Source organism: Puma concolor, chromosome C1, assembly GCF_028749965.1.
Source record: "Puma concolor isolate L17-30 chromosome C1, mPumCon1.1.hap2, whole genome shotgun sequence".
Taxonomy (NCBI): domain Eukaryota; kingdom Metazoa; phylum Chordata; class Mammalia; order Carnivora; family Felidae; genus Puma; species Puma concolor.
The window spans coordinates 102,779,715-102,792,868 of NC_141674.1; positions in this window are offsets into that span (position 1 = coordinate 102,779,715).

Below are 13,154 nucleotides of genomic sequence, written 5' to 3' on the forward strand. Positions count from 1 at the left end.
GCTAAGGAAGGACAGTGAAGTGTGGAGGTGGGGTGGGGAGGAGGATGAAGGGGAGTGAGGAGGCTGGCCTGCCAGGTGGAGAAGGGTTTACCCCAGGGAGATTAGATGGCTTAGGGCGTCAGATGTGACAGTGAACTTGATAAGGCTGGCCTCAGGGTAGAGGTGGAGCGAGCAGGTGGGTGAATGGCCTGGTGGAAGGCCAGCAGACATGTGGCAGGGGGCCTGAAGAGGTGAGAGGGGGTGAGCTGGACAGGAAGGCCACCTCAACCAGCTGCTTTAGAAACGTAGACATTCTCGGGGCGCCTGGGTGGCTCAGTCAGTTGAGCATCCAACTTCGGCTCAGGTGACGATCTTGCGTTGCGTGGGTTCGAGCCCCACGTCAGCACAGAGCCTGGAGCCTGCTTCGGATTCTGTGTCTCTCTCTCTCTCTCTCTCTGCCCCTCCCCTGCTCGTGCTCTCCCTGTCTCTCTCTCAAAAATAAAAAAGCATTAAAAAAAATTTTAGAGACGTAGACATTCTGTGTTTCACCCCAAGTACAAAGTTCTCAATTACTTTATTAACAAGCAGACTAAGAACAATAACAAAAACTGACCTCACAGTTTCTCCTCTCATTAGTATAAGTCAAATATCCAAGGAAGATCTGGAGACTGGGGCGAGGGCAGGGCAGCTCTGGATTAGGACAGGGCTCCCCATCCCTGACATGCTAACTGCTCCAGGCAGGCGGCCCACCCAGAAATGGACAAAGCTATTAGAGGGGGTCTTCGAAAAGACATGCCTGCCGGGGCACCTGGGGGGCTCAGTCGGTTAAGTGTCTGACTCTTGATTTCAGCTCCGGTCACGATCTCACGGTTTGTGGGGTAGAGCCCCACATCGGGCTCTGTGCTGACAGCACGGAGCCTGCTTGAGATTCTCTCTCTCCCTCTGTCTCTGCCCCTCCCTCTACGCTCTCACTCTTGCTCTCTCTCAAAATAAATTTTGAGGTCCCCTGGATGGCTCAGTCGGTTGAGCCTCCAGCTCTTGGTTTCCGGTTCAGGTCGTGATCTCACAGTTCATGGGATCTGGTCCCGCGTCGGGCTCTGCTCTGAGAGCACAGAGCCTGCCTGAGATTTTGTCTCTCCCTCTCTCTCTGCCCCTCCCCTGCCCTTGGAATGTGGGCTCTTCTCGCCTTCCCTGCTTCCAGAGGCTGCTCCAAGGACACGGCCTTGAGATAATGATGTGGTGTTGAGAACACCTGCACAGTATACATAACTGAACCCAGCGAAGGCCTCTTTATCTGTTCCTCTGAGGGTAGGAACCAGATCCAGATTATACCCGGGAAGCTCCTGTGAGGATTGTGAGGCAAGTCTGTATCACATGTCTTGTGAATATCTGTGCTTTTTTTTCCCCCAAAGATATTTCAGCGCGTTCAGTTACAAGGTGCTGGCCCAGAACCTCTTGGGGGCCTATGTAATTATGATATTGCTTTATTACCTTATTAAAATCTAAAAGAAATCTGAATTTCAACACACATCCAGCCCCTAGGATTTTGGACAAAAGATCGTGGACTGCTAGCCAGAAGAATCAGGTGCCAGGGATTGCTTTACACGTTTTATATAATAACCCTCAAACAACACTCAAAAGCAGGCGCTCTTGCTACCCTAATTTGACACAGGAGGAAATGGAAGCAGAGAGGTACGCAATTTGCTCGAGGTCATCCAGCTCGCTAGTGGTTCAGTTCCAGTGATAGTAATAAAAAAAAAAAAGCATTGTGACTTCCAGGAGTCCACGTGAAGACATCAGACTACATGTCTGCAGGAGCCAGCACCCGCATTGTAAGTGAAGCAGGTTGGAGCCCAGAGACCCCAGGGCATGGGGGTGGTGGAGTGGGGTGGGAGTGTGGTGTGCAGGAGGCCACGCTCTGCTTCCAGGAGGCAGCAGCTGGTTCGGGCCTGGGATGTACTCCAAGTTCCCAGATCTTCTGACTCTTCGAGGAAAGCAAACCTTCCCAATCGTTACATGAAATCTCTTGATTTCTAAATATTGGCACCTAATTCTAAATTTTGAAAACAGTGTGCAGACCAGCTCCGGGAATGTGTGGGCTAGTGCCGAAACCGTGCGCATAATATTTTAGTTCTCAAAAAGCGGGCAGCGAGGCGTTAGAGGCAATCTGTTCCTTCTTGGTCCTGGGTGGGCATTACAGCATATTCCGTACTTTTCTGTATGTTTAATATTTGGTTGTGATTCTTCGACTAAATGAATTGTGATTATTTTTTTTAATTTTTTTTTCAACGTTTATTTATTTTTGGGACAGAGAGAGACAGAGCATGAACGGGGGAGGGGCAGAGAGAGAGGGAGACACAGAATCGGAAACAGGCTCCAGGCTCTGAGCCATCAGCCCAGAGCCCGACGCGGGGCTCGAACTCACGGACCGCGAGATCGTGACCTGGCTGAAGTCGGACGCTTAACCGACTGCGCCACCCAGGCGCCCCTGAATTGTGATTTTTAAAAAAGAATGAGAACTAATGAAATGCACCTGCGGGCTAGACCCACAACTAAGGCTCCCAGTGTCCCATCTCTGTTCCCAGGCTGGTGGGGGCAATAAAGCATGAGACACGGTAGGTACTGTATGCGGTGAAATGTACAAAGGCCATCAGAAAGGTAATGTGCCTCGGGAGGATCCCATCTGGGCAGGGGGCTCAATAAAGCACTTGCACTGGGCTGAATACTGAAAGATGGTAGGATTCTAACGGGCAGAAATGGAGGGCCTGTATGCCAGGCAGAGGGAGCCTGCCGAGACACAGAGGTGGGAAAGGGGAGTCATTTTCAGGCAACGATGAGACCAGTGTGGACAGACCAGAGAGGACAGGTGCAGGGGAGAATGGAAGACGCACCTGGAATGACATAATGAGAAAAGACCAGGGTGACCTTGATTCACCTCCAGGGGAAACTTTGCCTCCTTCCTTCTTTCCCCTCAGAGCACGAATTCTGTTCCCCTTCTAAAGACCATTTGACATTTAGCTACTTTACGTGTAATATGCCTCACCTTCTGTGGAAAATTACACTCTTTCAGGGCAAGGACCATGTCTTCACTTCCCCACTAGCAATGAATATTGACAGTCAGGCGAAACAACTTGGAGATTTTTCAATGTGCAGCCAGTGAGGATTCTTGTTCAGCTGTCCCTGGAAGAGGACTTGGGCACCAGTGTGCAGGATGGACTGGAAGAAATTAAGAGGATACCTCAAGGGCCGCCCGGGTGGCTCAGTCAGTTAAGCGTCCGACTTCGGCTCAGGTCATGATCTCACGGTTTGTGGGTTCAAGCCCCGCATCGGGATCTGTGCTGACAGCTTGGAGCCTGAAGCCTGCTTCGGATTCTGTGTCTCCCTCTCAACTCTGCTCCTCCCCCACTCACTCTCTGTCTCTGTCTCTGTCTCTTTCAAAAATAAATAAACATTAAAAAAAATTTTTTTTTAAAGAGGATACCTCAAGAATCTAGGCAAGAAATAAAGGTCTGATTTCTGCAGGATTAACAAAAATGGAATGCAGGGGGCAACTGAGGCCAGCCTGAGGCAGAGCAGACACTACTTTAAGAAATACCTGAGTAGGGTCACAGCACTCCTATGCACCCACTCTCTCCAGACAGAAACCTGGATGTCCTTCCCCCACTCTCCCTCCAGCCTATCAATCAGTCCTACCAACGTCACCTCCAGAGTGCCTCCTGACAGTGTCCTCTCCCTGTCCAGTAACACAGCCTAGTTTGGGCCCTCGTTGTCTCTTGCTTGGCCGCCCTGCCTCGGAGAGTCACCGATGAAATCCACTCTCTTAGTCCTTGTCCATCCAACATAGACTCTGACCACGTGGCTCCTTTCCTGAAAACCATTCAGTGGAACCCCTTAGGATAACCCTGAGTGTCTTAGAGTAACAGCTAAGGCCCTTCAAGATCTAGCCCCTGCCCACCTCTCCAGATGCAACGGTCACCAGTTCCTGCCCTCTCTCTAGATTGTCCAGCTTTATGTGCCAACGACAGGCCAAGACTTCCCGCATATGTTGTGCTTTTACATACTCCTGTGCTAAAGCTGTGTCCCTTCTGCTTATACCTTGCCCGTCGCTCCTGCCAGCACATCTTTCTCAAGTCCTTGTTCACTTACCCAAAGCTTCCATTGTATCATCTCTGCATCCTGTGCATATGTAATCGCATGGTAATTATTTCTATGTTCTGCCTCGCTCACTACACGGTCATGTCCTTGAGGGCAGCCACTCACCATTTCATCTCTGTGTCCCTAGAGCCAAGACCTGTGCCTGACACAAAGCAGGCACATAGATGGACCGCGGACTGATGGATGGATGGATGGGTGGGTGGTTAGATGGATAGAGGGATAGGTAGATAGACAGACAAAACACAAACAAACTGAATTGCTGAGATGGGGAGGGAAGGGAGTCAGGGAAGGAGAAAGATTTCAAACCTCAAGAAATCAACAAACCTGAAGAAGCTGGGTCATCGTGAGAACCAGGAAGAGGGCAAGCAACATTGGGAGTGTGGGGGAGAGAGAGGAATCCATTTGTGTGGTACGAGGAGTGAGTGGTTGAAAGAAACGTTGAGAGGGAATGTCACCTATGAAGGCAGAACGTAACTGGGAAGATTTTTATGGGGACTGGAAGTTAGACGTACAATCTGAAACAGTGTGATGCCCAGGGAGTTTTTAGACTACAAAAATAAGGGGACGCCTGGGGTGGCTTAGGTGGTTGAGTGTCTGACTCTTGATTTCAGCTCAGGTCATGATCTCACAGTATGTGAGAATGAGCCCCGAGTCAGGCTTGGAGCCTACTTAAAATTCTCTCTCTCTCTCTCTCTCTCTCTCTCTCTCTCCCCCTCTCTGCCCCTCCCCCAAGTGCATACTCTCTCTCTCTCAAATAAATAAAAAATAAATAAATAAATAAATAAAATCTAAAAATACAAAAACAAAAACTAGGATATTCTATTTTTAAAAACCAAATTCAGAAGAAAATCTCATCAGAAAAGAAGGAAGAGGGAGGAGGAGGGGGAGGAGGGGGAGGGAGAGGAGAGGGAGGAGGAGGGGGAAGAGGAGGGAGAGGAAGGGATAGGAAAAGGAGGAAGGAAAAGGGGGGAGGAGGAGAAGGGGGGAAGAGGAGGAGGGGAAGGAGGGGGAGGAGGAGGGGGAGGAAGAGGAGGAGGGGGAGGAGGAGGAGGGGAAAATCTCCCATTCCTTAAATGATTACTTTAAGTGGTCACTTGCAGTGCTCCTGAAAGCACCCAGGGACTCCGAAGAAGTTTGGAGGGAATCCCCCTCCATTCACCTGGGACGGATCCCACACAAAGGTAAAGAGCAGGGAACAGAGTTGGTGTTTCAAGGCAAGAGAGAGGCTCATTATGATGCAGCGGAGGGGGAGGGGAGGACTAACAAAAAGTGGATTGGCCACTGTCCCGGAGGGCAGGGGACCCTGGGGTCAGTTGCAAACTCTGGAACAGTCACCAGTCTGTTCTAGAAACCTGAAGCTCCCCACTAATTAAAACTGCAGTCTTTCCTCGAGAAACAGAACCTGAGCAGGCAGAGTCAGCCCATCTTCCAAAATAGGGGCTGGTGACAGGGGGCAGGCACAGTGGGCACAGGATCTAAACTCCTGGCACCAGCTGGAGCCTGTAAAGCCACTGGCTCAATTATGAGCAGTGCGCTTCATGAGCACGCGGCTTGTAAGGTCATAAGGACCCTGTGCTTGGCTTACCGCTCTGCCCTGGGGGCCCTCCACATCTGATTTTGCACCTAGCCTTGGGATTTAAGCAGCCAATCCTGATAATGAGAATTTCTTTCATCAGTAGGCAAAACAACCCCCTCCTAATCACAGGTAAACCTGGAAGGCTCCCTGACCCCTCCTGGAGAGATCAAAGTGTTGGTAGGGTTCAAACTATAGAGCTCAACTAGGCCCTAGAGACTCCGGCATTTAGCTATGGTTGCCTTCTCTTCCTCACTTCACAAATGAGAACACCGAGGCCTGAGAAGTAAAGTGATTTTCCCGGGGTCGCCGACAAATCAGTAGCAGAGCTGGCTAGAGTGTAGGTCTCCATTCTGCCCCTCAAGAACACACGAGAATCCCCATGGTGAAGAAAAGAGGAAGGTTTATAGCAGGGGCACCTGGGGCCAGGCAACATACAGAGTTTGAGAAGCACAGCACATGGGCTGGGGGGGGGGGGTTACTTTGTAGCCTCTGACATGTCTGAAACACCCACCTGAACATACTCTGGCCACACCACGCTGCTGCCATGGCTGCTCGTGCCTGCAACACATTCCTGTTCCCTGGTACCCTTCCCTGGCCCAACGAACTGGTCCTCATGCTTCGGGCTTCGCCTTCCCTAGAAAGTCTCCAGCCTTCCAGGGAGGGGTAAAATGTGTCCCTCCGCTAAGGCACTTGTCACAGTCCAGGTGGTTGCTTATTAACTTGCCCATCTCCCTAACTAGACTGTGGACTCCGGAAGGCTCCGTGAGGACCCTGCTTGGACAACCCACGCCTGGCCCAGAGCAAGCATTTGGTCAACATTTACGGAGTGGAGGAAGGAAGAAAGCCAGTGTTCTTAAAGAAAGAGACTCTGGACCAGAAGAAATGGGATTTTAGGGAGTGGAGGGAAGGTTGTCCAAGTAGGCGTTCCTCTAAGCAAGACAAAGCTGGACTCCATACCCACCTGTCCTGGTGACCTGCTATCGACTGCCAAGGTTGGCCTGTGAGCGCCGTGCTCAGAATGGGTAGGAGAGACACCACCTCCTGGAGGCCAAGAAGGCACAGAGCCAGGAGGCCGCCCTACCAACATATTTGCTAAAGAAAAAGAAATAGGGATAAGAGAGAACATTTGGAAAGGGGGCAGAGGGCAGGCTTACCCAGCACACCGAGCCTTCTGCCCGGAGCCTTCTGCAGAGCTGATACAGCCCAGCACGGCTTGTGGAATGCTGGTCTTACACAGAGACAGCAGGTGCTTCATAGGACAGGAACAAAAGTTGCCGGGGCAAAGTGGGGGCGGGGAGGGGGGCGATGCTGGAGGAGGAGGAAGAGAAGGGAAAAAGAGAAGACAGTATTTTCTCTCTTCAGAAGCTTCTATCTCCAAGGGCGCCTGGGTGGCTCAGTCGGTTGAGCTTCTGATCTCAGTTCAGGTCACAATCTCACAGTTTGTGAGTTCGAGGCCTGCATCAGGCTCTGCGCTGACAACTCAGAGCCTGGAGCCTGCTTTGGATTCTGTGTCTCCTTCTCTTTCTTCCCCTCCCCTGCTCTCTCTCTCTCAAAAATAAACATTAAAAAAAAAAAAAGAAGCTTCCATTTCTGCAAACAAGGGTGAACACCTGGGCTCTCTTTCGTTTTGGCCCTTTTCAGAATTAGGCAACTCTCTTTACTTCTCTCGGTCTGTTTCTTTAGCTGCAAAATGAAGGTCGTGGCCCATTTCTCAGGTCCATCCCAGTGACATTGGGATGTTTCCTCTTGAAGAGGAAACTGGCCCAGAAAAGCCCAAGCCTTGCTCAAGACCACAGCTGGCGAACGCCAGAGCTCCCGTCCCTCAAAGGGATGGTAGACCGGTTCCTCCTTTCTTCCTCTGTCCTCAGGAAAGGAGTGAAGGCCATGGCCTCCCATCCCCTCATCCCTCTGCCTCTGGAGCTGCAAATCTGAGAGGAGACAGGCCAGTGGTCAACTCCATGACCCCTCCTACGCCCACTGACATTAATCAAGAGCAGTAGAGCTACTTCAGAGGAAGCCTGGAGGTGGTCCTTGTGTATCAAAATTCTGGCTTTCCTCACCACTTTCTAACACCAGACTTGACAAAAGAAGTGTCTAGCCAGGTCCCTTGGCAGCCCCTTGCTTCGTTAGCCTCTCCAAGGTCACACTGCCTCTTTCTCCCACCCACCAAAGCCAGATAAAGTGGATCACTGCCTGCTCTGCAGCGGCAGTGACCCTGGCACAAGTCCTTGGCAGAGTCCGTTTCACCCTGAGCCTTTGCTGGAGGTACCACCTTACCCAGGCATCATACCTGAAGCCATACTCCATATTATGGAGTTCTTCCTTCCCCCACAAGGGGCCAAATCCCAAGTCACACTTACAGTTTGCAAAATAATTCTCCACCAGGAAGCTGGTTTGATGTTAGGCAGTGAACAAAACCAGCCTTCTCCTTCACCGTTCTGGAGGGTTACAACACGTGAGCTTCTCTCTTTCATACCTATACCCCCAGCATCAAGCGCTACCCCAGCACAAGGGCACTCAGCAGCTTATGGACTGAGCTTCTCAGGGTCTCTGCTCTTAATGAGCCACAGCCTTGGGGCACCAGGGAAGCCACCCGTCCATAGGAAACGTGTATAGGACATTATGGGAACGTCTCTGCGGAAGAACCACTCTGGCCCTTGTGGGTCAGGGAAGGCATCTCAGGGGAGCATCTTCTGTGAATAAATGACTACCCTAGTTTCCAGCAACTGGTGAAGTCTGGAACCGTTCAGCCCTTTCGCTGGGCACGACACCCCTTCAAATATCTGCATGGGAAGGCCAGCTGGAGCCCTGCCAATAAACGGATACACTTCTTAAATCTTTCCTAAGCACAGGGAAGCTTGGTACATGAAACACCTTGCAACCCAGCTCTTTGGTTTCCAGAGCTGAGCATCTGCAGCTGCTGCAATGCAGGTGGATACAGACAAGTCTGTGAACAGTCGCCTGGATCCCAGTGGGGCGGTTGGAAATTGAAAACCGCTGGAGTGTGCTTCGGATGAGCAGAGCTGACCTTGAAAGCACAGGCGGCCAGCAGGGGACTGTAATCTGCAGACACTTGAGGCTCCAACCAGGAAAAAGAAGAGCCCAGCACTAGTCTGTTCAAGCTGGAGACCCGATGGGTGAGCTCCTCCCCTTTCTCTCTCTCCAGGAGCAAAATTCAGAAAACCGCTGGATTGCCAAGGGCAGCTCAGAAAAGGAGTAATGAATGGAATTTTGCTTTGTTAAGTGAGCTGAGGCGGAATGAAGGTCGGAAAGAAGGGAAGGCAGGCAGTCTATGACAGGCAAAGACAAAGGAAGGCCAGCAGCTGCCTGTGATGCCTATCTGGCACTACCTGATGAAGGGTGAATGTGGGCACTCCCCTGGCCCTTACTTATTATCTATTTGGGGAAGGTGCGTGTGAAAGGCAGGCCTAGCAGGAATGACAGGCAGCAAAGCCAGCAGCATCTGACAATGCCCTATGCCTCTATACCCCTTGGCAGAGGAGAGATGGGAGGCTTACCAGTTTTACTTACTATCACCGCCAAGAAGGAAAGGAGATGCCTAAATGGTCCTACAGATTGCTCAATCCTGGTTGCACATTAAAGTTGCCTAGGGAGCCTTTATAAAAATTACAGGTCCTTGGACTTCACTCCAGACCAATCAATCAATCAATCAATCAATCTCCGGACCAGTTTTTTTGGTTTTTTTTTTTTTTTTTTTTTTTGGGGGGGGGGGAGGGAAGGAGGTTGTTTGTTTTTAAAGCTCTCCAGGTAATTCTACTGTGTAGTTAAGGTTAAATTCAGAAAATCCTGATCTTAAACTAATTAAGCCTAAAGAATTCCAAATTGACCAGATAACATTTTCTCCACCTGGACCTCGGACTGAGCCCTGCTCTAACAGCAAGTTCAGGCTGAACATCCTTTCGTGGCATAGCCCAGAAGGCCAGGTTCACTGCTATGTCCCCACAGAGCACCAGACAAATACTTCAAATACTCGTCCCTAGAACCAGGAGCTAGACTGGTTGCTTCAAGCCAGAACAGTCAGGCCTAGGGAGGAATGTTGCAATCTCAGAAGGGAGCGCCCCCTCCACAACTAGGACCCAGCGTTCACTGGAGCTGTCAGGCAAAGGACCAGCAGACACACAAGGAGGTAGTTGTGATCATTACAAAAAAGTAAGGTATTTTTCACGCTTCCCCTTTTCTAGTTCTTGTGAATCCCTTTCTTACAAACAGCCGTCTCATTGTTTCCATGAGGTTGGGCAGAAACCAGCTAAAAAAGATTTTAAGTAGGAGTCCAGTCTAGCTGATAAGTTCCATTCTGAATTATCAGTAGCCATTAAGTTACATTTCTGAGAGCTGAGAGAAAGAAAATACTTTCTTAGGTGATTCAGGAATATATTCTTTTAATAGATTAGAGGTGAGACCTAAGGCTGCCTCCCCTCCCCACCCCGACTTTCCCCTGCCCGCTGCCTAAATGCCCCAGATTGGTTCATACAAGGAATGAACACACAAATCTTTGGATATCGATACCAGTGGCATTGCATTAACACCCTCCCAACAACCCAAAGTCCCATTAGTACAGAAGTGCCCCGCTGAATTATTGGTTAAAATGGGCAGAGTATTTAGACATCAGCCAGTTCCAGGATGATCTAGGATCCACCTGAACATTCTAATAACACAGGAGTCAGCAAAGTTTGTTTGTAAAGATCCAGAGAGTAAATATTTTAGGATTGTGGGCCACGCAGCCTCTGTGACAAAGACTCAACCTTGCTGTTGTAGAGCAAAAGCAGCCACAGACAATCTGTAATCAAGGTTGTATGGATATGACTGTCACCCAAAAATTTTTACTTGCAAAAAGAGGCAGCCTAGGTTTGGTAGTTTGCTGACCCCTGTTCTACCAACATAGCTTCCATATACTGATCTGAGTGACATTCAATGGATGACAAAGAAGAAAAGAATGACATGGGGAAAGACTGATATGGATTTAATGACAAATACTCCATATTGGTGGCTGAACACCAGAATGCTGTCCAAGGAACCATCATTAAATAAAACAACCTGAAAATAAGGCAGTTCTCACATATATAAGCACACACACAAAAACTGTTATTTTCAGGATCATTAAATTATTCACTATTTTAACAAACAGCTGTAAAATAACATTACAGTGAAGGAAAATGTGCACAAACTTCAGAAACACAGTTCAGATTGTCTATGAACACAGGTTCTTAATCTGTACTTTTCACATATGTACAAGGCTCTTGATCCTGAAGAGACCACACGGCTCAAGGGGTTAACTTTTCATCTTCTCTTTCCAACTCAGAACTCAAGATTTCGTCAAGCCATTTAACCTATTTAAACTGCTCCTGGCTTCGCCAAGTAAGGAGCAGCCTGTACTTGACCAAACTCCCCAGGAAACAAATGATACACTTGCCTCCGCCATCATTAATGAGTTGATGGAAGGAATCTTCAAAGTAACACTTTTAAGGGTGAACCACAGTTAACAAGCGCTGGCTGAAGAAAAACAATTCTCAAACTAAATACGAGAAACAATCTCCTGACTGCATTTCGAGTCACCTAATGCAGCTCTGTTCCCTGAAGAATTGTAAGAGTGGAATCACATTTTAAATGCACCATGAGAGTGGGGGTGTTGGTGGCTGGACTGTTTTCTTCTACTAAGGGATTTGCTCACAAAAGGGATACAGAAGTAGCTGACTCTCTTATCCATGGTACCCAAGAGAGGTCGATGAAATCCAAAGATTTCCACTGCCACTAAGTTATTTTATGTTAGCTTCAGTCTCCTTTCCCTGTTGACCTCTTTCTTGAAAGCCATCCATACATAACCTAGCTAATATAGATGACTGTGCAGTGGCAGCAAAACACCAAATAACCCATAAAGTGGAGGATCAATCCCCGAATAATCAAAAGTTAGATGAGATTTCATAGGCACGAACTTGAGAGAACTTAAAACGGCTGGAAGAGGTAGATGTACACGAAAACAAAACAAAACAAAACAAAAACCACACACACAAAGGAATAAGATTACCTACAAATTGGCTATATTCTTTTCAGAGGAGTCCTACACACTTAGTATTCAGAGTAAAGAGTCAGAATAAATAATGCACATTTACTTTGCTCATAGTGCTGTCGAGTACTAAAAGAAAATAAAGAATTAGTATCTTCCAAAATTATCTATCTTTTGAAAATCTGTATTATTTGCATTTGTAAGTGACAATAAACTGATTAAGAGGGCAAGATCGACAGGCATTACATTAAGCCCAGAAGTCTCAAGACTTTTTTAAGAAAGTGTTTTCATAAGGACAGAAACATGCTTTCCTACAGTCCCCAAAGAGGTTCTTGGCTAAAACACAACTGATCAAGTATAAAATACCAGCATCCACAGAAACTTTGCTAAAACCGTAAGAACAATCTTGCAATTTTTCTTCTTCTCCTTCAAGTGTGTCCAACAGCTTGTGAAGATGCTTCCATGAAAGGTACAGGACAACTCACGATCACTGGTGAGGAAAACAACACTGCTTTCCACAACTCTAACTTCTAGAGGCTAAACCAGGGGCGGGATTTTCAGCACAGGTAACCGAAATCTGTTTAACAGTCATCTAACTACAGCCCTACTAGAAATACAACAAACCTAAGACACCCTAACTGTGTGACAAAGACCAGCTTTGTCAACAAGGACATCTTTGGCCCTTCTAGACTAGCCTTAAGTTTTCCATAAAGCAGAAGAATTTTCAGTGTCTTTATTACATAAATCATGACAGGTTGTCTTCTAGCAGCTGAGCTGGAGAGCACAAAAGGTCAGGCCGTACCTATCTCCACGGAGGTCATCAGCCTCTCTTCAGAACAGCCTGCTGTACTCTTCTCCCCAGGCCTTCCCTACGATCATAACACTGATCTACCTCACAAAGATGTGAGAAACAACTACCAATCATTAAAAAGCATAAAGCACTTTACAAATATAAAAGTGCTGTTTTGGCATTCATATAACAACCAGAAAACATTCATTCCTTGTGCTATTTGGCAATGTTGCATTTACACCTCTCCCTGCTTGTGACCTTCTGGTGTAAAGCCTTAAGCTTTCTACTGTGCCTCCCTGTGTAACAAAAAGAAATTTCTACTCAGACCAAAAGCCCATATCAAAATGGATAGAGGTGGCTGTTCTATTCCCTCCTCCATTACTACCAAGGTGGGAGGGGTGCACTGGATACAGAGTGAAGGCAAATGAGACAAAGAAGCCTTGTACCCCAACATGTGACCATTTGCTTTCCCGGATTTCTCATGTAAGGCTAGCAGAACTCTGAGCTGGTTGACTTCTGTAGCAGGTCACTGGTCTGAAACAAGCATCATGCTGACCTGGGAAGGGGAAAGTCACACACAGCTGGGACTGTTTCATTTTCCTGCACTTAGAACCTCACAAGTGAGACCTCAA